Below are 27,353 nucleotides of genomic sequence, written 5' to 3'. Positions count from 1 at the left end.
GAGAGACCTGTTTCGATTCCTGGCATCTCATATGCTCTCCCAGCCTTCCAGAAACAATTTCTGAGTGCAGAGCCAGGAGTAACCCCTGAGCACTGCTAGGTGTGTCCCAGAAACCAACTAATCAATCAATCAATATGGTTTTAAAAAATAAAATATTTTGGTGATTTTTTGGGGGAAACCACATGCAATGACAGTTCACAGGCTACTCCTGACTCTGTGCTCAGGGAACATTTCTGACAGTGCATTAAATTAAACACAAGCAGTGTCAGGGTGTCAAGAATTAAATGAGGTTTGGTCATATGCAAGGCCTTCTATGTATGAGTCTCTGACCCATTTTAATGTAATATGTTATATTCCACAATATATATTTAAGATGATCCAAGTTAGCCACCACCAATCTCTTTCCCCAAACTGTTCCCTAAGACTACCTTGTCCTGACACCCAGCACATCTGCATTTTGTCTCAGGTCATCATCCAAGAGAGTGACCTACTGGTCCCTGATATCAACCTGAATCCTCCAGCAACCAGTAGCACCAACCAATCTCTTCCCTCAAACTGCTCCCTCAGCCTGCAGCTCATCCTGATACTCGTTCCATCATCCCTCCTCTTCCCAAATTGAATGAATATATTAATGTCTCTTCTAAGTCATTTTAATTTATATCTAATATTTCCAGGTAGATTAGCCCTAGCACTCACTTCATTCTCTTAGAAAATATGCATTCTCAAAACTCAGTAAAACAAACCAGTTAATATGTTGGCAATTTTTCTTTTTATATTTACATAACCTCTGTGTTTAGGTAATAATGGAGGCTCTTTAAGAAAATAGTCTCAGAGTTATTAGACAATACTTTTAGAAGAATTTAGAGAGCTAAATAGAATTCCCATAATTACACCATTTCTAGACACCATGGTATTAATGTCCTGGCACAATAGCAGACCTTTAGACATCCAAAATTTTCCATATGCTCCATGTGCATTTACATCATTAATTTTTATTCTGAATAGTAAAGCCTCTAAAATTCAATTGCTTAAAATGTTCAGAGTTTATAATAAGGCTTTGTCTAACTGTTTCTCATTGAAATCTCATCTTTCCTCTAAAATCTCCTCTGAGTATCATCTTTCCTCTACTTGATTTCCTATTAATGAGTAAGTTATTCTGACATGTCAAGTTCTAATTTAAATTAATCTGTTTCTTTGATAATCTTCTTCATTAACCTTCACTATGTTTTCTCAGTTTCTTTGACTTGAAGATGTTATAATTTATCCAACAGAAATTCCTACAAAGAAGTATAGGCATAGATAACTTTAGAAAGATTCAAAACAATGAAAATCAGTTTGTACTGCAATTTAATCTCAGGATAAGTTTAATTTTCCCAATGTGAGAAAATGATATACCATAAAGTGTTACTATAACATAAAAAGTTAAGCTGATTTTCTTTCTATGGTTTGATAAGAAAAAACACTAAGATAGTAGTTGATTGATAATTTCTAGCACGAAAAAAACACTGTATAAAAGGTCTCCAAAAAATGTTCAACCTATACTCTAGTAATAACATAAAACATGTCACATTTTTATCATAAAAATTTTTCTTCAGGTAAAGTTTTATTTAATAAGATATACAAAGTATCTTTATGCATATAAATTAAAATATACCTATAATGAAGACTTCCTAGCACTTTCTACTTTCTCTTTGTCTTCACTTAAAGGACACTTAACTCCTCCAACTATATTGCACATAGACCTCAGATAACATTGTGATAGCAAAAGTTCATAATGACTCTAGATTCTTTAGGATGTTTACCTGGCAGAACTTAGGCATGTCAGTATGATGACTATGACCTACAAGTCTTGATTATGATAAAAGCTCACATTGTAAAAATACTATAAGTGCAGTAAACTGGTGCAGTTTACATTTAACTGTACCACCAAGTTTTCTAGAGATATTGGACTGACAGCAAAATAGTTATTTTTTTAGTTGATATCAAAAGAGTTATTGTTTGTTTGTTTTTGTTTGATTGTTTGGTGGGTTGGCTAGTTTTGAGGCACATTCAGCAGTGATCTGGAATTGCAACTGCTCTGTGCTCAAATATCACTCCTGGAAGGTTTGGGGGGAACATATGGGATGCTGGGGATTGAACTTGGGTTGGCCACATGCAAGGCAAACACGTTGTTCTACCCTACCCACTGTGCTATCGCTCTGACCTCCTTAGCAGAGTTTCTAATGAACAAAATATCTGAATTATATAGAATTAGAATATGTATCAGACACTGACTTCAAAATAATCATGTGTACTTATACCAAAATGTTTACACCGTGCATCCTTTCTGGGATGGTTGAGAAAATATTTTAGACCATTATGGTATGTAAGGGTAGAAGCTGAAGTTTTCACTGTGTCAGATCTGTGCAGAAGTTGGAGACTAAGAAAGGCTTCTGTTCATAAATCTGCAAACAAAGTAAAGCACACTTATAATGAAAGAGAATGCTTATTACTTCCTTAACTCTGAAAATATAAACTTCCCTTGACCCCCCAATAATATTCACATTATAGTTTACATTGATTCATGCTGTCGATTCTGATCCATACATGTACATATGCACACATTTTACCCATGTATGTATAAAGGCATGTATGTTTTATGCACAAGTACAAGAAAAAAATAAGTTTTTATGTATCACTAAAGTAGAAATATAAAGTATATTTATAATAAATACACTTATATATCAATATTTTTAATAGTGTTCCTACATAATCCAATAATATGGTGTGCAAGGGAGCAATAACATTGAAAGGCAGGAAATTTCTATGGTCTGGCAACATTTTCATGGCATGAGGTGAAAAATCATAGAGTTTCAACAGAGTTTGGAGTGATCTTTTTTTTTTTGATATAATTTTTATTTTGACCAAAGTGGCTTACATATCTTTCACAGAAATATTTTAGGTACATATTAACAATGTGTCAAGGGAATTCTCATCACCAAAGTTGTCCTTCCTCAATCCCTGTTCCCATTTGGCATCCCATATTCCCCACCCTCTACCCCTGGGCTGCTAGTATAAGTGGTCCCCTCTGTGTCTAGCTTACTACTTAGTGATCATACAACTGTTTGGTCTTGATAACCTCCACTATTTCCCCTTCTTTTTGAGAGGCAGTACTAGATAGTTCAAGTTATGTGGTTTTGTTTGAAGAAAAGAAGAGCAATAAAATGAGGTAAAAATCAAATAAGCCAAAAATGGGCGGAGTGCTTTTAGAGTTTGAAAGAGAAAAGGGAAAAAGGAAGTGAAACACCACAACCATACAAAAGAAGATCTCACATAAAAAAAAAATCCAGTGAGCATTACAGCAATAAAGACAAGCACCACATAATAATCACAGTCCTGAAATGAAGACATAACGGAGTGCAAAAAGGAAAAAGGAAAAAAAAAATTGGAGACAACAACTTCAATATCCAAACCCAAACAAAGAAATCAAAAATATAAATAAATAGATAAATAAATAAATAAATAAAAAAGATTATTTTGTTCTGGTTTTTTTTTGGAGTGATCTTATTCAAACTTTGAAACAATTAGTCTGTTGTATGGATATGAATTAAAATAGAATAAATAAAACAAATGATAACCATCAAGTTAATATTAGATATTATTATTGTGCATGTAAGAGAAATCTAAGAAAGCTGCTCTGATTTATCTTATTAATGATATAAACCCAACAGGCAGTACCAAATGACTGCACTGCTGTGAAAAATAGAGGAACAAGAATATCTGAAGTTCTACCATGAGCATTTGGTGGATCATAGAGTCATTGTGAAAATACAAAGGCATTATTGGGTTAATTTGAAAAGAGAGATCAAGAATTCTGCTGCCAATTTACAATATTCTTATTGAAAGAAATATAACAAGCATAATGTAAGAGGATGAAAAACAACATTTTGGTTCTAGAGAGAGCAGTTATATATAGTGCAAAAAGCTTAGCTAGAAGAGTCATTGCTAACTTTAAGGAGGTTTGCTTTTTTCTGTGGCAGTAGAGGAGGAAAGGACAGATGTCAGCAATTCTTAGCTGTGGTTTTAATATTTCATTCTCATAGCTTTAATTTGTCTATAAAGTATAGGAGGCAAGGACAGAGGGATCATTAAGACTTGAGGAGACTAGAGATAATTTGAAATATTTAATTGTGTGGTCTGGGAGAATATGACAAATAGAAAAAACATACAAGGGTTACAAGTAATGTTGAGTTTCTGTTTTGGGACAGTGACCAAGAATAGGTCATCATATCATCAACTTGATTTGTACTTTTTCTTTATCAGCATGTGACAGGATAGGCACAGGCGAAATTGAGTAGAAAAATGTGTATTCCTCAGAGTTTATTTTTTTATCTGATGGGTATGATGAGAACAAAATCAGTGTTACTGGCAAAGGCCCTGTAAAAACAGGCTTTAGAATACAAAAAGATAAGAATTCTATTAAAAGATATGTGGGTACAAGTATAGATGTCAGTATGAGTTTGGGGGTCTATCCTGACCTAACTATTCAATATGGTGATTCTCAGCCTTGCAGTATTGGGGTGGGTCGGAATGAGGACAAATTGTATTGTTACTGAGATGATGTTCAGGGTCCTTAGACATGTTCCACTTTTTTTGTTCTTTTAGCTATTTCTTGTGCCCTTTAAGAGTCTTTTTGGGCCGGAGAGATATCATGGAGGTAAGGCATTTGCCTTGCATGCAGAAGGATGGTGATTCGAATCCCGGCGTCCTATATGGTACCCGGAGCCTGCCAGGAGCAATTTCTGAGCAGAGAGCCAGGAGTAACCCCTGAGCGCTACTGGGTGTGACCCCTCAAAAACAAAACAAAACAACAACAACAAAAATAAGAGTCTTTAAAACTTGAAAGCCTGATTGGTTGAAGATTACCTGTGGATGGGTGACACTATATTGAGACATTTCAGAATGATACATTTTCTTTATTTTTAACTCTTAGAAGAAATATTCTATCAGTTGTTACAATATTTATCCTTTTATATTATTTACTTTATAACTTACGTAGTAGTTAAACTTGTAAGATGAATTACAAACATCAAGAATAATGTTACTGCACTGGAGAGAACAGTACGTAAGTTGATGGATTACTTTGCACATGGTACCCAAGTTTGAGCCTCAATACCCCATATAGTTCCCTAAGCAGCCATGAATGATACTTGAGCACAGAGGCAAAAGTAAGTTATTATACATCCAGGTGTTCCCAGAAGGTTAGTAAAGTTTACAAAAATCATATATGCCAGTAATGAATAATAAAATGCAAGTATGTGGAGATAAGAAAGACTGGATTTGCAGTGGGAGACTCCGTGGATTTTAGAAAGAGAATAGAGTAGATTTATTCTTAAAGATGTTTTGTGTGGGGTTAAGAATAAAAAAATAACTAACATTTATTTAATGCTTCTGATGTGTTTGAACAGTGCTTCATGCACTGTCCAACATTTATAAGATTCCTCTGAGTTATATATTATTTATATTTCATGGATGCTGTCACTAAGAATTACGGGTATTAAACAATATACCCAGGCTTAAAGTCAATGAATTGTAAAACAAGGATTTGGCCCCACTCAGTCTTATTCTAAAATACTGTATTACCCTCAGTAACACCAAAAAGAATCTGAAAAAACATTTTGCTAAATTTCCTCAGGATACCCCATATTCTATAAACTATCTTATTTCTATTTGTTTTGGTTATTTGCTTATTTTGTGTATCACACCAAATGATGTTCAGAGATTATTCCTGGTTTTTTATTCAGAAATTACTCCTGACAAGAGTCTCAGACCAATGGGTTAGAGCAGAATATCCAGAGATATATCCACAAGTATATGGTCAACTGATATTTGACAAAGGATCCAAGAATCTGAAATGGAACAAAGACAGTCTTTTCAACAAATGGTGTTGGAACAACTGGATAACCACCTGTAAGAAACTAAAGATTGATCCATACCTCACACCCTACACAAAAATCAATTCAAAATGGATTAAGAACCTGGAAATCAGACCTGAATCTATAAAGTTCATTGAGAGAAAAATAGGCAGAATGTACAAGACTTATACCTCAAAAAAATCTTTGTTGTTGGAATGCCAATGGCAAGAGTAATACCATCACACTTAAACAAACGGAACTACATGAAACTAAAGAGTTTCTGTATGGCAAAAGAAACATTGGCTAAAGCTAAAAGACTTCTAACAGAAAGGGAAAAAACTTTCATACTCAACACATCAGACAAAGGATTAATATCTAGAATATACAAAGCACTCAGAAAGGTGAGCCCCACAAAACCCAATAAAGCCATAGAAAAATTGGAAAAAGAAATGAATACACACTTTTCCAAGGAAGACAGACAAATGGCCAAGAGACACATGAAAACATGATCACCATCACTCATCATTCAAATAATATTTAACTCATCACTCATCACCATCATTAGGAAAATCCAAATCAAGACAACAATAAGGTAGCACCTAACACCAGTGATATGGCTCACATCAAAAATAATGGGACCAATCTCTGTTGACAAGAATGTGGTAAGAAAGGAACTCTCATCCACTGCTGGTGGGAATGCTGCATGGTCCAATCCCTATGGAAATCAGTTTGGAGGATGCTTAGTAATCTCATAACTGAGCTGCCATATTCCTGCAATTGCACTCCTAGGTATCTATCCAGAGCATTCATCCCAAAGTATGTATGCACTCCACTACTCATCGCAGCACTCAGCACAATAGCCAAGAATTGGAGCCAACCCAATGCCCAACTACAGATCAATGGATCATGAAGATGTGGTATTTATACACAATGGAATACCATATAGCAGTTAGAAATGATACGATCATGGATTTTGCAGCAACATGGATGGATCTTCAAAATATTATGTTAAACTAAGTGAGCCAGAAGAATGATATATACAGAATGAAAGCAATTCTTTGAGGTATTTAAAACATAAACCACATCAACATACAGTAATCCATGAACAAATACAAGGGTCAAAAATGTAAAAACCCTAAACACCATAGGTACCAGCATATAATGAGAAGTGCTCAAATGAAGTGGAAGGAACGCAACACATAGAAGCGAATACCTATTACAACCTAGAGAAACCAGCAATGATGGAAGCAGCAGGTTTCAATGAACAGGTATATAATCAACCTCTAACCACAAATGTCCATTATAATGTCCTAATGTATTTATCCACAGATCCAGGAGCAGAATATAATGGGAACACCAGACTCCTGATGCAGTGATTACTAACAATATGCTTATTTTCATAAAGTATAAAATAACCCTTCAGCTTCTTTGTCCACAGGGGGCCTTGGAAACAAAGGGTGGATACCCTAATTTTAAACCACAACACTTAATCACACTGGTTACCATAAACAATGCCCATTATGTCAGTATCTTGATAAAATACTCTAATTTATCCAGTTCCTTTTATGTCTTCTATGAGGACTCAAAGCATATGATCATTCAGACTGCTGAACAGTCAATGGTGCACCAAAGATCTATGTTACAGGTCCCACTCACTGAACACATTTTGGCAAATCACTACTCCCCCCTCCCATTTTTTAAATTTTGCTTTCTTTCTCTCTTCCCTCTACTTCTTTTTCCCCTCTCTTCTTTATCCTTCCCCATAAATTCAATCTATTAAAAAAAATGCTCTGTCACTTGCTCCGTAGGAAAGGTACCTCTGTACTTAAGATGCAGCAGATGATACTACATAGGGTACTACATACTACACACCACATACTACATAGGGACGATACTACATAGTGATACTACATAGGGTAACCACATTCTATAGTCCTCACCACCACATTGCTTAGTGCTCCAGATGCAAAAAAAAAAAAAAAAAAAAAAAAAAACCACCAGCCACTATATGATCCTGAAACCTTTAAATAGAAAGACCACCCCCATCAGAAGAGCCTCAAAAGAGGAAAACCTGCCAATACCAACACACGATCCCAATCCTCTTTAACATATTTTTTTTTTGGTTTTCAACTACATTGTTCTTTTTTTTTTAATAATATAATTTTTATTTTGATCATAGTGGCTTACATATTGTTGACAATAATATTTTAGGTATATATTTACATAAAATCAGGGGGGATTCCCATCCCTAAATTGTCCTCCCTACTCCTCCGTTTTTGTCCTACCTCCCATTTCCTCTTCCCTCTTTATCTTAACCATATTTACTTATCCTTCCTTTCTCTTCTCTCTTATTTGTTTCCCCTCTTCTATCCTAAGCCATACTTTAATCAATTATTTATCTTTTCTTACCTCAATCGTATCTCAAAAGCTCAGAACCCAGACTATGAGGACCAGGCCAACTGAGGAATAGAACACTACTGTCTGTCTTTATGTGGGCATGAGTTTGTAGATAGTGGACTCCTCTCTGATTGCCAAACCTAAAATGTAAACAAACCATGCCTAAACTGTATATAGCCCCTCTTAAGTATTACCCTTCCCCCTTCAGAAATCCCTCATTCTCTCATCCCCCAAACCTGATCCATCACCCTTCCTTATTTAACCCTCTTTACCCTCAGTTATTAACCCATTAGGTACCAAGACCAAGCTCCTGCTCCAATAAGCCACCACCAACTTCCCAAACTGAAGTGACACCCTCCTAAGCCCCACATCACATGCCTTGGCAAGAAATTACAACCAACACATCTGTTGACTCATGCTTTATAGCCATTCTTCTTACCATCCTAGTCTTGGACTGTCGCAAGCTACTGAGTCAGCCCCAGAAGGACCCCAGTCCAAGGACACTTCCCTCGTGGCTACAAATAACTTCGCAAACCCAACAAGACATGATGTGTGATGAAAAACTGCCCTGGATTTCACCCTCCACAATTCCTCAAAGACTCAATGGGAAGCCTATATTTCCTTTATGTGTTTAATACCTCCATAGTCTGTTTATTTTCAAAAGTAAATTAGCCTTGTATATATTATATTATATTATATTATGTTATGTTATGTTATGTTATGTTATATTTATTTTATATATTATATTATGTTATGTTATGTTGTTATATTATATTATGTTATATTATATTTTATATTGTTTCTGTTATACACACAAATAAGCTCTTATCTACTAGGGATAAGAACACATACTTTTTATAATACAGGCTCACCTCCCACCCTGAACATATGTTGTGTGGACCCAACTTAGACTCCATGTGATCGGACAGTGACCATCCAATCCAGAACCCCAGATCTCAGACGTGAAATTAATACAGGTCCCAGCAACAGCACCAGAAACCAGACTTTACCTGAGAAATTCTGAATGCTGCCCTGCACCAGCTTGCACCAGTTTCACAACGACATCCTGGCATGAGGAAATGGCAACAACTTAAGCTTGGAGAGGGCTGCCCTATCTCACCATCTAGTGGTAGGATACAATTGGGGAGACATGTCATCCTTTGCCCTAAGCAAAAATCAAAATTGCTATTTACAGAAGACTGACCTTCACAAATATGGACAGGAAAGAACCTAGCAAGGGACCAATGAGGAAGTTCCTACACTAGGCCTCAGCTTTGGATTCTTACAAAAAAATCAAGATCTCTAATCCCAGAGGTCTGACTTTGATAACTACAACTGAGCAGAATATCTGGAACCATGCTGAAAGACTATAGCCTAGGTTCTGACCTAGGATCTGAGCAAAAACCAAGACCACTAATTACAGAAGATTGATTGCAACAATAGCAATGGAAAAGAACTCCTAGAACCAAAAAACAAAAAACAAACAAAAACAAACAAACAAAAACACTCTCTCCTAGTCTTCGCCCTATGTCCTACACAAATAACAAGATCGCCAGCTACAGAGGGGGGTGTCATCATTCACATCTGAGCAGAAAGTCTTCTAGCACTGTAAGAAGACCTTGGGGAGTGTAAAAGAGTGACTATGGAGCCTGTAGTTGTTCCCATGGCAGTATGCTTCAAGGACGAAGAAACCATTTATCTCTTAGGCCAAGGTAATTCCAGTTCTAATTTCACCAATGTTTACTGTGCCTATGCAAAAAAAAATTAAAAATAAAAAATAAGAAAAAGAAAAAAGAAAAAGAAACACAACCCTTTTTTTACCCCCTTTTTTTTTTTTTTGTGGTTTTTGGGTCACACCCGGCAGTGCTCAGGGGTTATTTCTGGCTCCAGGCTCAGAAATTGCTCCTGGCAGGCACAGGGGACCATATGGGGCGCCGGGATTCGAACCGATGACCTCCTGCATGAAAGGCAAATGCCTAACCTCCATGCTATCTCTCCGGCCCCTTTTTTTACCCTTTTTTAAGAAGTTGCTGATCTGGGTTTTTTTCCACCTTTTCTTTTATTCTTGCTTTGCTTTTGTTTTTATTTTTGATTTTTTGGTTTGTTTGTTTCCTCATAGTTGATGGCTTTGGTTTTTGGTTTATTCTTTTTTTTTATTCTTTTTGAACTTTTGTTGTTACTCCCTTACTGATTTTTTGTTTTGTCTTGTTTTGTTTTTTGTTTTTACCTTGTCTCGTTTTGTTTTGTTTTGTTACTTTCTTCTTTTTTCTTCTTTCCCCTTTCTTCTTCCAAATGGATACTTACAGCACCTAGACAGGCTCCTCCTATATCCTTTTTTATAACTCCAATACAGCCACATTACTGGAATCACCTTGATCAGCATCATAATTGGAGGGAGAAAAATGAATGGTACCAAGGCCAGACAGTCGTATGTTCATTCAGTGGAAATAAAAAAATCAGACTTGAATATGAAATCCAAAGTCAATGACAACAGAAACGATACCCAATCTACATCAAGCTGTACAAGAAGGGAACAGTTGCACTAGCATTACAGGGAGTCTAGAAGGGGGAGGTGGTAATGCATTCTGGGAACAGGGGTGGAGGGAGGAGAACACTTGTGGTGGGCATGCCCCTCATTCATTATTACTGTGTGACTTAAATATTACTGTGAAAGATTTGTAATTCACTTTTCCCACAATAAAAAAAAAGAAAGAAATTACTCCTGGCAGTGCTCAGGGGATCGTATGAGATGTCAGGGATTAAACCCAAGTTGGTTGCATGCAAGGCAAGAATCCTTCCAGCTATACTATCACTTCTGCCTCTGATTGGTTAATCATCTCACTCTTCATCCAACTGACCTTTAGAAAACTCTCATTTAAAGTTTTATCATTTCCTATAAAAGCTCCTATGCTAGGCAGAGCTTATATTAATACATTTGTAAGGTCTTCCACTAATGTGAACTTTGAGAGGAAAAAACTCAACATTTTCCCCTAGCTAATACCTACAGAATAAAAAGGAAAAAATGGGATCTGAATTTGAATTAGTCTATACACAGTTAAAAACACCAAGTTATGTGACTAAATTACTTTCTTGGTGAAGCATTTTGGTACTGTTTACTTTCTGGGTATAAGTTCAGAAGGAAGCAGCTGCTGAAATATTCTTTAATAAATTCTTATTTAATGTTTTTCAGTGGTGCTTGTATCTGTGCCTTTTACTAAAACAACATTTGTTAAAAAATAAGTCTTCAGTTATGTTTTGTTCTGTGTTGATAGGAACTGTACTTTTGCTCCTCATCATGATTTATAACAAAACATTGAATGAAATGACCTTACAAGTATACTTGCTGTAATATACTTCAATTTTACAGAATTTTAAAGGTGACAATCTTATTTAAAAATAACTACTAACAAGAGTGAATGGTAAAAAATAAAAAAGCGAAATTAAAAGCAAGTTAAAGTTGCCAGAACAATTGTTCGTATTTGTACATGCTGCTGTAACTTATCCTATAAGTTATCCTATCACAATTGGCAAGGAAACAGGGTAAAATAGTAAGGTGGCCAGTCTCAGACAAAGTTACATTTCTTGTATAGATGCTACCATTTTCCTTGGTCAGCAAATATAAATTTGGGTTCTTAAGCACCATGAGGGACCTCTCTGCCATATCTGGGGTATTATGTTTGACTAATGAATTAGACTTCTGTCTTAGGCACAGAGAAAATGGCCTAAATGGGCAATCACAGGGGGCAGCTGCTCCTATCACTCTATATTCCATTCTGTGGAAGAATTAGCTTTGTGCATATGCAGGCTTCAAGTCTAGAAAGCCAAAAGACATTCTGTCAGTAAGAAACTGACATTTGTGGAGCCATTTGCAAAATGGAACTATGATGTAGAAATGCCTTACCTGTCTTATTTGAAAAGGCCCAAGACCTTTGGTTTGGGCCAAAGTAATGTTTTGAGAAAACATCAAATAATTATTTGAGAGGTCTTCTGGATCATAAGGACTGATGATTAGGAATTCCTTAGCAAAAGATAGAAACATTAGCAAGTTAGTATACAGCCAAAATTATTTTAAGCTTGTTATCACTAATTAACACTTGTTTTTAAATACACTTCCTCTTTTCTTTCTATAAATCACCTGACGTTTGTTTCTCCTTTGGGAATATTTAAGAGTTCTACCTGATTCTGTGTACTCAACCAAATTGCAGTTCTTTGATTTCAAATATTTTATTTTTTTTTTCCAAATTCTTATGTTAAAATAGTCATAAAAGAGAGTTCTCAGATTAATTTTGTAAACTCCCCAAACAGCATAATACTAAATTAAGAGCTCAAAAAATAAATCAGATTTTACAAAGTTGTTGATTGGTAGCAAGAAAAATATAATTGTCTTTGGCCCCAATTACAGCACATAGCTCCTACAACCTTTATAATTTCCTAAGGAAGATCTAGACTGTCATCTTTTGTTCTCAGCTCCTAAAATAACTTGAGCAATAGAGGTGAAATGAGTATTTATTATTATTCATAACAAGCTCCTTTCAAGCACACCTGAGTTTAATGTTAATGAAGTAATTTTTAAAAAGCTCATAGGATAGGTGCTAATTATTAGGGGGGAACCTAACTCTGTGATTAGAGGGTTTACATCTCTTTAGCACATTCTCTACCACCCTCACTCATCCCCTTTCTTGGGAAGAAAGGAGTGTGTTGACAGTTAAACCAATATGAATGGCCAGTTATATGAGCAATCATACCAATGTAATAAAATCTCCCCAAAACTCCAGAGGATGTGATTCAGAAAAATTCCAGATTGAAGAATAAATGTAGGTACCAGAAGAGCAGTATGTCCTATGAAAGTAAGGAAGCTCTAAGCCACTTTCACATACTATGCATATCCTCTATGAGGATGTTTCTGAGTATCTTTCACCATCCTTTTATAATACTTTTATAATAATAAAATAATACTTTATAATATTGAAAACATGAATAAGTTCTTTCCTGAGATCTGTGAACCATTCTAACAAATTATTCAACACAGTTTGAGTTTGATCCTTCAATTATAGTTGATTGGTCAGAAGGAAGGTGACAATTTGGGACTTGTGATTGGTACCTGAGGGAAGAACAGTATTGCAACCCCCCGTTAGGATCTGCTCCTAACACTGGGTAGACAATGTCAGATCTGAGGAAAATAATAGGTCACAAAACTATTCCAAACGACCCAATATCATATTGGGCTACATTTAATGGGAGCAACCTTTACAGTTTTCCAGAGCCTTGCTTCCACCTTCCTTTCCTGCCAAGCATTGAGTTTAGTTCTGGCTGTTGGAAATAGATCTAAGAAAGGAGATTCAGAGAGAATGGGCGAAAAGTCCATAACTCAGTGGCAGCTTTGTCCAGATACAATGCAACTCAATTTAAAGTAAATTTTAAAATAAAAGTCTGTACAAGTAAAAGTAAAATTTTAAAGTAAAAGTCTGTAGTATCATGACGTGTTAATCAATATCCATTGACATTTTAAAATCCTTATCTCTGGGAGTCTGAAAACTATAGCTAAGTGTCGTATCCAAATATTAGTTCATCTTATTTTTCTTTAAACAAATGCTAAAAATTGCTACTCTACAATTGTACATTGTGTTATACATTGGGTAACATATGTGCAAACATTATTGTTGCCTATACCAGCAGAACTGAAACTTTAGCAGGGTTCCCACAGTTCAAATATTGCCTATCTTTCATAAACTCTGTCTCTCTCAGATTTCTGGTTAGTAAATGAAGTGAATTGGGAGTTTGGCAGTAAAGAAGGCCAGATTATCCTGCAAATATCCAAGGATATTGAATGCATAGTATCATGCCAAACTATACATGTCTTCACCTCTTCCTTCTTCATACTGGAAATACTAATTATACTAATCAGATTTGACAGCTTTAAATTTAAGAAAAAAAGGCTTGAATATAATAAGCAAATCCAAGGTTTTGAGTAAGATGTAAACATGTGTGTAATGAGCATATTTCTATAACACAGAGCCTTAAAATAGAAGTCTCCATCCATGCATAGTACACTTTCCTCAGAGTTTACTCCAGCCTTTATTTATACCTCTGCTATTTTCTCATTTGCTTGTTCTTATTTGAAGATACGTAATTTAATGGCACACATGCAGAGTTTCATGGAAGATTGCTTCTTATGATGCTGCACATATTCATTTCCTCACCTGCACCTCATTAATTTTTATTCTGGAAATCCCTTGAAATTAGAACAGCTCTCTTCCCCCTCCCTATTGTTCTGCAAATACCTTAGTATAGTCTTTAGTTCACAGATAAACATTCTTTCAGAGGTGGACTTACACATGCTCTTTCTCATTTACATGTGAAGCAGTTCCAGTTCACAAGCACTGTAATTTACATGTTGGGTGTATAAAAGCTTTACAACACAAAGTTATGTGGTCCTCAGTTCACATAGCAGACACTCTCGTGCTGTGGAATTTGTATTTTCTTTGTCTGCCAGTGAATTTCTTACAATACTCAGCAGCAGTCTCTACCATTTAGAACTCTCTGGTTTCCTTTGGATTCATATACTTTCTCCCACATTACCTTTCATGATTTATGCTTGATTGCAGAAAGAATTTTGAAAGAATGCCAAGCAGTTAAATTGTCCCCAGTGGACCATTCTGGAGATCGAGAACTCTGAGGCCTGCTTGGTTTGGGGGTAGGCTGATTCCCACTTAAAATCCTAAACTCATCCCTGCCACAGAACCATTTTCATCTTGCAAAACTAAAATTCTATATCTATTAAATGAAAATCTATTCCTCCTTCCTCAGCCCATTGGCAACCAAACCTGGCAGGTATATGATTTTGAAGACCTGCAGATATAGGAGGAATTACAGGTTGGAGAGAAGGCACAAGTATAGTACACTTGATTTGCAGTGTTTAATTCTGCTTCAAAACCCAGCATATGTTTCCTTGAGAATACCAGGAGTGACTCCTGGACACAAGATAGAAACCCTGGTCATAGTCAAGTATGCTCCTATTCAAACTACTAACTAGGAACCAATGCATTCTTCTGAGTCAGTATGCTTATTTAATTTAGCATGATGTCCTTGATGCTATACTGTATTCAAAATTCACTTCCTTTTTAAAGATCAATAATATTGCATGTTGCTATATATCCTATTTTGTGTAACATATCCTATTTTGTTTATTCATTCATTTAGACTTTTGTTTGTTTGGAGGCCCCAACCAGCAGTGCGCAGGGCCTACTCCTGGTAGTACAAGGGGACAATATGTGGTACCAGTTATTAAGCCTGGGTCAGCATTATGCAAGGCAAATGCTTTACTGACTACATTATCTTCCTGGACCCTCATGCATACACTTTTTAATTATTCCTACATTTTAATAATTTTTAATAATGCTGTCATATAAATGGACCCCTGCTTTAATTCTTTGGGAACACAGCAAAAGCAAAAATTGTGGGACCTACAAACTTTAATTTTTAATATTTTAAAATTTTAATATTTTAATTGTTGCTTGCAGAGGGAGGCTGCACATCCATTTTGTATGCTATTGTATGCTGAAGCATATAAGTCTCACTTCTCTACACACTCACACAATGTTTCTATTAATTCTAGGGGCGGGATGGGGGACATAGGGATTTATAGTTACCATCCTAATAAGTCTAAGGTAATTTCTCCTTATGATTTCTTCCATAGTCTTCTAAGAAAATTCAGAGTCAGAGATCAGGGTCAGAGTAGTACAGTGGGGATGTTAGTTGTCTTGCATATGGCTGATCCAGGTTCTATCCCCAGCATCCCCATATTGCCTTCTGAGCACTGCAAGGAGTGATTCTTGAACTCAAAGTATGAACACCACTGGGTGTGACCCCCCCCCAAGAAAACAAACAAAAAATCTGTCCATACCTTCATACAGATAGAGCCTTTCCTACTATTTTAGTAGCACAGGAACCGGTGATTTGGTTAGTGCTGGGGCCAAGAGGAGTGTACTGACCAGAGACATGAAGTAATCTGTTGAAGATCACACAGCTCAAAACCAGAGATCAGAACCCACAGAGCCCTGGCCTCTTCCCTGTCAACAGCTTGCTCTCCTAATTTCTCTGGACTCTAGCTTAAATCTCATTGATCTCACAGTAAAGGGAAGTGAAGGAGCTCCAACTCTGTCCTGGCTTGATGGATGGAAATTGCTGGGAGTGGAAGAGACAGCCTTTCTCACAACATGCTACTCCATTACTTTCTTTTTCCTTTTTCCTTTGCTTTTTTCATTTGGGGGTCACACCCACTTATGCTCAGGATTAATTCCGGTCTCCTAATTATTTGGGAGTCCATATGTGGGTGCTAGGGATTGAACCCAGATCTGCCAAGTGCAAGGCAAGAACCCTATTCACTGTATTATGGTTCAGGGACCCCCTTTTCAGGAGGTAGTTAGTTTGTTTTGGACAACATATGGTTGTGCCCAGGGCTTATTTCTGGTTCTGTGCTCAGGAATTGTAGTGGAAATAAGGACCATCTTCCATACTGGGGATCAAACCAGGTACTAGCCAGACCCACTCTTTATTCTCTTTCTTTTTCTTTCTCTTTCTTGTTCTTTGCTCCCTTCTCCTCTCTCTCTCTTTCTCTATCTCATTCTCTCCCCGCCCCCCATCCCCAGAAAGCATCTACATCTGCACTGGCACCTACAGGTGCAAAGAATGAAAATGTGCCCTTTTTATAGTAGGGCTTGCAGAGGGTGTGTCTGGACAGGGTGTCAAGAACAGCTCAGAACATCACCACCTCCTCAAGACTTTGCCCAATTCACAGCACGAAGAGCATTGTTGTGGTTAAGTGCTGACTTCTATGGGATGGGGAAAAAATGAGACCTATCCAGAATGACAAGGACAAAAGTGAAGTTGGATGGAGCTTTCCTACCTCTTCTTCTTTTTTATTTATTTGTTTTTGGGCTACACTTGGCTATGCTCAGGGATCACCTCTAGCGATGCTTAGGTGACTTAGGGATGCTGGGGATGGAACCTAGGTCAGTCATGTGTAAGGCAAGTGCATTATCCACTGTATTATTGCCACAAACCCCCAACCCCATCCTTGCTCTCTGTGCTTCTGAAATTCTTTCTGCTCTGTATTTCTTCCATTGCACTTGGTACTGGTGGTGCAGCCTTTCTTTCCCTCTGGAGGCAGACTGGCTCACTCGCTCTTTTGACTGACTCTTGTGTTGCTCCTTTCTTCTTTCTTTTTCAGATCATGACTGGTGATACTCAGGGGGTTATTCCTGATCTGCACTCAGAAATAAATCATAGAAGAATTGGGAACCTTATATGATGCCAGGGATCAAACTCAGGTCAGCCATGCAAGACAAATGCCCTATCCACTGTACTATGGCTCCGGCCTCTGCCTCCTCTCTTATTGAGAACTTTCTTGCCCAATGTAGTGTGGAAGACTCCATCATTCTTGCCCTGATGTAATTCTGTCACTTTCTCATTTTGGCTGTACTGTGCTCAGAGTATCTGCTTGTCTTTCCTCCTTGATGGAACTCTGACTCAGTCCATTTCAAGCCTAGGGCCCTGGACTGGGCATGTCTTATGGCCAGAAATCTTGAGAAATCTACAAAGGCATCGATGGTTGGTGGGGTCTCGGTGGACATCTCTGCCCTCTCCTTTCAGGGTCCTGATCCTGCTTTCCTTTAAACTGTGCCAAATGTACTTAGGAATGCACCTAAAAAGGGGCATTGAACAAGTGTAATTACTGTATCTGAAGTTTGAGAGGTGAGGTTCCAGTGTCCTCCCAGTGTAGATAGAACATATATAGATAGATGCAGACAACTATCTATCCCTGTTGGGCTTTGACCTGTTTGCTCCTATCTCTGTTCTATGACATAAAAATGGAAGAAAGTTACTGGTTTTATTCTCTTTTTTAACATGGAATAAAAGTATCTTTATTTAATACAGATTATTTTGGAGGAACTTGATATAGGGTAACAACTCAAAATGGTTTTAGGAATATTATGTTTGCTTTATGAAACCGTTGACTGTTTCTACTTCCTCTAAGTCCAATTTGGTGAGATATAATTTACTGCAATTTGTGTATAGACTATATTCTGTTATTAATAATGCCAAATAAAAATGTATATCAACAAATCTTGGGATGGTATATGACCAAACACAATGACTTATACTTATAAAAACAATAGTTAAGCACAGTTTTAAAAGGTACTATATGTTCCAGTCATCCAAAGAAACACAAAACAGCCTTCCAGCAGTAATCTGAAGTCTTTACCAAATAAAATTATCTTTGATACTTGTTCATTGATATGTATGTGGAATAATGTACTGTTCAGAGATCTGATTAATATAGTACACAAAACCAAAGTTTTAATTAATCTCCTAGATCCTCACATTATCCTTTTCACCCTTCAACAAACTATTACTCCTTTTTTAATTATTATCTTTATTTAAACACTTTGATTACAAATATGATTGTAATTGGGTTTCAGTCATGTAAAGAACAGAGTTCTAGTTCTTCTCTGTGCCTTAAGGTAAGTGGACTTTGTTCCCCCTAAGGTGGGGAGCAAATTGCAGGTAGGGAGAATCCCTTAGTTCTTTATACTTTGGGCTCTGTCAATCTGAGTCCTTCAAGCAGACACTTTCTCTGAGTTTTATTTTTTTTTATCTTCCAGATTTCACTGCATTGTGAGGATAACAGAATTTCCTTTGGAATTTCTGTTCAATTCTAGTCATAAGGTTAGAGGAGAGATAATCTCATCTCCTACAGTCTGAATTCCACCAAAGGACTGGAGCACTTTAAGACCCTGAATTTGACTCCTGGTACTGCATGCCCCCAAAATGTTTTGCTGCAGTAGTCCCAAAATTAAAGTAAACTAAATGTATTATTAAGCAGTTTTAGAAAAGATATTGTGAAAACATTTTGCTTTGTTTTTAGCCATACCCAGTGGTGCTCAGGGTTTTCTCCCAACTCAGCTCAGGTCTCACTCATAGTTGTCTTTAGTAAGCATATATGGTTCCAGGGATCAATCCAGGCTGACTGGCTTGCTTGCATGCACTTACTGGCTGCACTGTCTTTCTAACCCTGGAAAAACATTTTCGATTCAACATAAAAATTACGTGGTGGTACAAAATTATCTAGGCAAAATAAAAGGAGTAACATGAAAAGTTTGTTAAAGGTTGCTCATGGAACTCTGGAAGCAATTAACAATCTGTTCCAGGTTATGGACAACGTTAGAGGAGTGACACTGTGCTGTTGCTTCCCAATGACCAAGCCCCAGGCTTGCTCAATGCCACATAAGGAAATAAGGAAACATTGGTTCTAATCCTAAATTTGCCTCTTACTGGTTCTGTGCTCCTGTTAAAAGTCATCAGACATTCTGAAGTTAGTTTTTCTTAATTTAGGAAGAGGTTTATTGCTTTGTCTAGATCATTATAAAGATTAAAATTAGCATACTCTAGAGCTAGGAGTAACCCCTGAGTGGTGCTGGGTGTGACCCCAAAACTAAAGCAAAAAATTAGCTTGCTCATACATACAAGTGGTTTGGTGATTGAACCCAGGTAAGCCATGTGCAAGGCAAATGCCCTACCTAATATGCTATCACTTGGCCCCATAATAACTTTTCAATACTACTAAAACTATAGGAGTCATTATGAATTTGCTACACATGCTGTGTCAGAGCACAGCAGATAGAATATCTCTAGCCATAGTATATTTATTTTTAGAAAATAAGTATGTGACACTTAGAAATAAGCCTATTTATAAATTTATGTAAAGATTAAAGAAAATTTAAGCCACATTTACTCACTTAGCAACACTGAAAACTTCACTCTCAAATAATTACCAGGTAACTAGTAATTATCTTGTGTGATCATTATGGATTTAAGCTTAATACTATTTTTAATGGATTAGTGTACTTTAATCAGTACAAAGAATGACCACTCTGATACTACCCACTGAGGCAACCAAAATTGGCAGCAAAATAATTCTCTAAATAAAATCTGTGATTTGAATGCTCACTGCTATATATAGTAATCTTCACAGAAAAATATTCTGTCAAAATCATCTTTGGCCAAGCACTAAAACAGGTTACATTTTGGCCAAATAGTTCCCTCCATTGTCTAGGTTCATCAGAAAAAATAAATGGAGATAAACAAAATGAGCTGCCTCAAATCCAAGATGATAGTAACCTCCCAAAACAAGGCCTGGACAAAAAAAAAAAAAAGGCAAGACAAAACAAGCAACCATCAATCTGGTCTCAAATAAATATCACTCTGAATAAGAAAAAAAGACAAAACAAGCAAACATCACCCTGATAGCAAAAGCAGAAAGAGACAGCACCAGGGAAAGAGAGAGCAAGAGAGAGAAAATAATGGATAAATGCACCCATGATCCTTGCAGCACTCTCCACAATAGCCAAAATATAACAAGTGTCCAAGAATAGCTGACTGAGGGGCCAGGGAGCTGGCGCAAGCACCAGACTTTTAAATTATGCTTAGAACACTATTTTCTCACTAATTTTCTTACTAATTAAAACATCCCCTGCTTTTTAAAAAACTCAAGTCTCTTTAACATTTTCAATAGCATAAGAATCATGCTACACTTCCACTTTAAAACCAAACTAAAACAAAACAAACAAACAAACAAACAAAACCCCAACATGCTTGGCCATATGAAGGCTCAATTTCTAGTTGTTTGAGGAATATCCAAACTATTTTCCAAAAAGACTGGACCAATCAGCATTCAACATTCCCACCAGCATGAATATAAGTCCCTTTCTCCCTGCATCCATACCAGCACTTGTTCTTATTCTCTGTAATGTGTGCCATTCTCTGTGGTGTGACATGACATCTCATTGTTGTTTTGATTTGCATCTCCCTGATGAATAGTGATGTGAAGTATTTTTTCATGTGCCTTTTGGCCAACTGTATTTCTTCTTTGAGGAAATGTCTGTTCATTTCTTCTTTCCATTGTGGGAAACTACCAGTGCTACTCTACCAGTGCCAAATAGATGATAGGTAGGTAGATAGATAGATAGATAGATAGATAGATAGATAGATAGATAGATAGATAGATAGACAGGTAGATGATAGATAGATAGATTAGATTAGATACATAAATAAAACTGCATTAAACTAAGAAGCTTCTGCACCTCCGAGGAAATGGTGACTAGGATACAAAAAGTACCCATGAAATGAGAGAAACTTTTCACCCAATACTTATCTGATCAGGGGTTAATACCATTCATGGGTAATAGTTGTGTCCTACTCAACATTTCTTCTGAAGTGCAGAATTTAAACCATTTAAACCTTTAAACTATTAAACCTTAGTTTAATGCGGACCCATTTATTTTTCTTTCTTTCTGCTGCTTTACCAGTGGTGTTTATTTCCCTGACTATGCCTTTATCTTCAAAGTCATTAAGTGTTCTGTCTATGTTTTCCTTATGTACCTTCAGGTTTCAGGTGGGATGAATATGACTTAGGCACTCAAAACTACAGCATAGAAAAGATCTCTGCATTCCTATGTTTGTTGCAGCACTATTTACAATAACCAGAATCTGGAAATAACCTGAGTGTCCACGAACAGATGAGTGGATAAAGAAACTGCAGTACACCTCACAATGGAATGCCACAGAGCTGTTAGAAAAAATGAAGTCCTAAACTTTGCTTATATATGGCTGTATATGGATATTATTATGCTGAGTAAAATGAGTAAGAGAGAGAGGAATTGACATAAAATAATTATACTCATTTGTGGGATATAAAAAATAGTATGGTAATAATATCCAAAGACAATAGGGATGAGAGCTAGGAAAACATCAGTGGTAGGAAGCTTTCCACACAGAGCAGGGGAATGCAGTTAGGGCAAAGAAGAGACCATTCTGAAAATTAAAATTAAAATTAAAATGATCATTCTGGACAAGAACTGGATGCTGAAAGGAGATAAAATAATATATGAATGCATATATATATATATATATATATATATATACCCATTCAGTAACCATTCAATAACAATACTGTAATACCACAGTGTCTAAAAGGGGGATAAATGGAAGAAAGAGAGAGAAATAGAGACAGAGTCAGAGAGACAAAGACAGAGAGAGGCAGGCAGGAGAGAGGGAAAAAAGAATGTGGGAAGGAGAGTAATAACATGGTGGTAGGAAATGTGCACTGGGAAAGATTATTTTACATTGTAAGACAGAAGTTTGATCATAAACAACTTTGTGGAAAAAAAAAACAACTTTCATGAATAACCTTAAAACCACAGGGAATTAAAAAGTGTCAATAAGGAGCCTGAACAACAGCATAGTTAGAGTGTTTGCCTTGAATGCAGCCAACCCAGGACAAACCTGGTTTGGTCCCTGATATCCCATATGGCCCCCCAAGCCTACCAGGAACAATTTCTGATCACAGAGCCAGGAGTAACCCCTGAGCACCACTTGGTGTAGCCTCAACGCCCCATAAAATAAATAAAAATAACAAAACCAATCTGTAACAAAGACCATTTCCTCCGAGTTATCACATGACTTCCTAAAGTTCTCTTCAAGAAAACTTCTAAAGATTTTTTTCATCATATGAATTCAATTCAGGCCTTTGTTCTACAAATTCGCTATAATTTCTATTGTTAAATATAGACACAATCTTTATCTTCTCCAGTATAGGAGTCCACTATTGGTTTTCTTCTTACTTATCCTCTTAGGACTTTTTCTTGCTCTTCAGAATGCTCCACTTGCCTGGAGTTTTTTTTTTTTTCTCTCTCCTAGTTTACTTCTTAAGAACTCACTAAAAATTAAGGGAATTTAAAGAGTTGGTTTTAGGATTTAACACTGGTTATTTTATATTCTTAGGAACTCATTCAGTGATTTCTAACCACTCTCTAGATATTGTCACTTTTGAATTTCCCCTTTAAATTCCATTCAGATCTGATAATTTTGGTTTCATTTATTTAGTTAAAGCTAAATCAATCTATTGCTTATATAAAAAATTAAATATAGCTCCACAATCATGTCTCTTTTCCTTATTCCACAAATACAATCCATCAACAAATCCTGACAAGTCCATAAAACCCTATCCTGTCTCTAAACATTCTACCCTATCATTTCCACCTCAAAATAAATTCACCATCTTCTTTTGCCTGAACAACTATAATCATCTCTTACTTAGTTTATCTCACTTATTATCCTCATAGTCCATTCTGAACACAGCAAACAGAGGATATATTTGAAACATTAATTTGATCATTATATACTTATTGATATTTTGTTTAATATTACCCACTGGTTTTCTCTAAAAAGTAAAATAATTCTTATGTTCTTTGAAAGTAGTACAATCTGGATTCTGTCAGCCTTTACTCTTTTTTCCTCACTAACTACAATTTCATTTATATTGTTTCTGTTCTTCAACTATACTAAGTACATTCTTACCTCAATGTCTTTACTTTTCTCTCTTACTGTATAGTATTCCTCCCAGGTTTTAAAATGTAACTCCTATATTATTATCATATTTAAGTTTCTGCTAAAAATTTCAAATTCTTTAAAGATGTTTTTACTTATATTTCTATTTTAAGTAGGATTTCAACATTTCAGCTTTATTTCCTGCATAGCACTTATTTCCTTGGGTATTTCTGTTTATTTAGTTACTAAGTGAGTATCTATTTCTACACCATGATATAAGCTCAATGAGGGCAGAAACTCTCATTCACAATTGTGTCACATATTTATCATAATCATTCAAATCTCATATGCTATGAGTAAATAGTAAAAGGGAATTTTCATTTTAATCCATCTTCTGTGGTTGGTGGTCTTAGTCTTTGCACTAAACCTAGGATGCTGATTTTATGTAAATATGTACCTAAAATATTATTGTCACAATATGTAAGCCACTATGATCAAAATAAAAATTATATTTTAAAAAAAAGGGAATTTTCTTGGAGTGTCTGACCAATTAAACAAGAATAATCTGAACAAGCTCAAATGAGTTTCCACAAGCTCAAATGCTTCCAAAATTTACACTCAATGTTTGGGGATAAAATATGCTAATAGTTGCCCTAGAGAGATGCAATTCCTGCCAGGGTTTTTAATAATTATCTTGACAACTTTGTGTTCTAAACACCCACTCTTACTTTTACATCAGTATTTGTTCATAGTGTTCAAAGGCATTCTCAAAGGAATCTGGAGAGATTTTAAGGCATTCCAACTGATCAATCTGTTTCCAAGACTTTGCCAGTTGCTATTTTAATCATTTATGGGAACATTAGAGTTTTTTGTCTTTGAGTCAAGAATGAGACATTTTTTCTGTTTTGTGAAGTTGCCTTATGGAAAGAGAAATTTGCTTACAATTTTGTAAAGTAAATTCCAGGTTGATTTTTATCTTGAGTGAGCTATTAACAAACACCTGTTAAAACAGACACAGAGTCTAAATCTGCACTAGGAAGGGGGTCTTTTCTGGCAATTTGTTTTAAAAATAAGTCTTAAGTATTTCAAATGTCTAGATTTATGTCAGTACTATCACAAAAAATAAACAATAAAATACTATGCAGCTGTTAGGAAAAATAAGTCATGAAATTTGCTTATTTGTGGGTAGATATGGAGAGCATTATGCTAAGTGAAATGAGTCAGTTAGGGAATAGACAGAATGATCACACTCATTTGTGGAGTATGAATACTGATTAGGATGGGACCAGTAATCCAATAGTGGGATATTTAAAAATAAGATAAAAAAATAAGAATACCCAAATATACGAGACATAGAGCCTAGGAGGAATGTCCAATGTAAAAAGCTTTCCACAAAAAGCAGGAGAGAGCAGTTATGGCAGAAAACCGTGACAATAATTAATTGGAAATGATAACACTTGGCAAGAATTGGGTGCTGAAAGGAGATACAATGATATGCATGATACCCCTTTAGTAACAACATTGCAAACCACAGTGCCTAAAAGTAAAGGAAAATGAGAGAGAAAAAAATATATGCCATAGAAATAGGCAGAGGGAGAGAGACCAGAAGGAAACTTGGAACATTGGTGGGTGGAAATGTGTGCTTGTGAGGGGAAGGGTGTTAGACACTGTATGATTCAATAACAAACTTTGTAATTGTGTATCTTATTGTCATTCATTTAGAAATTATCTTTTGTTTTGTTTTGTTTTTCTGGGCCACACCAGATGACGCTCAGAGGTTACTCCTGGCTATATGCTCAGAAATCGCACCTGGCTTGGGAGACCACATGGGACTCTGGGGATCGAATCTCTAGCGCAGGCAAGGCAGATAGATGCCTTACCATTCTGCGCCACCACTTCGGCCTCTTAATTAAAAACTATCATAAAAAGTATGTTAGGAAGCATTTCTTGTATATATGCTGTTGATTTTTATTTTTTTTATTGTAAGAATTTATTCAAGAGACAAAATTGATTATCATAATGAGGTAAGCTAACATAACATAATATAGTGACATAACATAACATATAATATAATTGATATAATAATACATGTAAGTCAAAGAAAGTTTCTGATTAAAAACATATTTTTTCCATAATGGCTTACATATCTTTCACAGTAGTATTTTAGATACATATTCACATTGAGTCAGGGGAATACCCATCACCAACTATGTCCTCTCCCCATTCCAATTCCCTTTCTACAACCCATATAACCCACCATCACCCCCCGGGCTGCTAGAGTAGGTGGACCCCTCTTTGTCTGGCTTACTATTAGTAATTGTTTGGTCCTGGAACCCTTGTTTCCCCTTCTATTTAAGAGGCAGAGCTAGAAAAATCGAGGTATGTGGTTTTGTTTGAAGGCAAGAAAAGCAATAGAATGGGGTACAAAATAAGAGGGAAAAAAAAGAAGTCAAAAGTCAAATACACTGAAAATGGGCTGAGTCTCTCTAGAGGCTTCCAACCTCAGTTTGAGAGAGGATGTGAAAAAGGTAATTGAAATACCACAACAATACAGAAAAAATTATCGAATTAAATAACCGGTGAGCACTACAGCAATAAAGATAGGCACCACACAATAGTCTTGGTTCTGATATCAACTCATGCTCTAATGCAAAAAGAAAGAGAAAGACAAGACAAAATAAAATAAAATAAAAGAATATTGGAGACATCAACCGTAATCTCCACACCAAAATAAAGACGTCAAAAAAATCAATCAATCGATAAATAAACATGTGGAAAAATTATTGTTTTGTGCTTTTTTTCCCCCTCCTTTTCTTTATCCCCCTGCATAGGCACAGTAACCATTGGGGTTATTGTAGAGGGAATTCCCTTGACCTAGGAGACACAGGGTTTCTCCACCCCTGAAGTATTCTGTCATGGGATTAACTCTAGACTCCTTGCATGATCATTTACTCTCCCCTTGCTGCTTTCGTGGTGTGCGGAAGACTTCTTGGATGGTAAAATCAGACCTCTGTTTCTAGAGATCCTTGTGTCTCTAGAAACAGAGGTCTGATTTTTATTTTTATTTTAGAAAACTTCATTAAATTACTATTAAAAATTATCGATGCTACTCTACAGAGTATCAAAAATGAGCAACAGAAAATAAAAATTAATTATAACAATTTTGACAGGAAAAGACACAGGAATTGATGAGTAGCCAATTCCATTGAGAAAAGGATACATAGATGTTGACTAATTTGTCTAATTTCCCAGCTTTATTGTTGCTCATCTTTCTTCCTTATCTCTGTTGCTCTTCTTTTCAACTTTGGACACACAAAAGGCTAGTATTTTCAGGGCTTCTGTATGGGACTACAAAAATATGTAAAGTAGAAATTCTTGTGAAAGTACTATATACCACTATATAAAAAAATATAAGACCTAATTGAAAAAATAAAAACTAGAAAATGACACAGATATAGGAAGACAGTCCATGCTCATGGGTTGGAAGAATTAACATCATTATAATGTCTATATCACTTAACACAATATACAGATTCATTGCAAGTCCCATCAAACAAATCCCAATAGCATTTTTCATGGAAATATAACTAAAAGAATAATGACAATTATTTGGAACTACTTAAGGTCTTAAATAGCATAATATACCTAAGGAAAAAGACCAAACATGAAGGCATC

The 27,353-nt window shown here is 36.0% G+C and overlaps 1 protein-coding gene across 1 annotated transcript in view; it reads right to left on the bottom strand.

Moving 5' to 3' along the window:
• Positions 1-27,353, bottom strand: part of SLC35F1 (solute carrier family 35 member F1) — a 491,181-nt gene that overhangs the window by 259,518 nt on the left and 204,310 nt on the right. The gene's annotated exons all lie outside the window — the stretch shown is intronic.

The sequence above is a fragment of the Suncus etruscus genome, chromosome 4 (genome assembly GCF_024139225.1).
Source record: "Suncus etruscus isolate mSunEtr1 chromosome 4, mSunEtr1.pri.cur, whole genome shotgun sequence".
Lineage (NCBI taxonomy): Eukaryota > Metazoa > Chordata > Mammalia > Eulipotyphla > Soricidae > Suncus > Suncus etruscus.
Note: the sequence above shows the minus strand (reverse complement) of the source record. Positions and strands in the feature narration are given on the sequence as shown.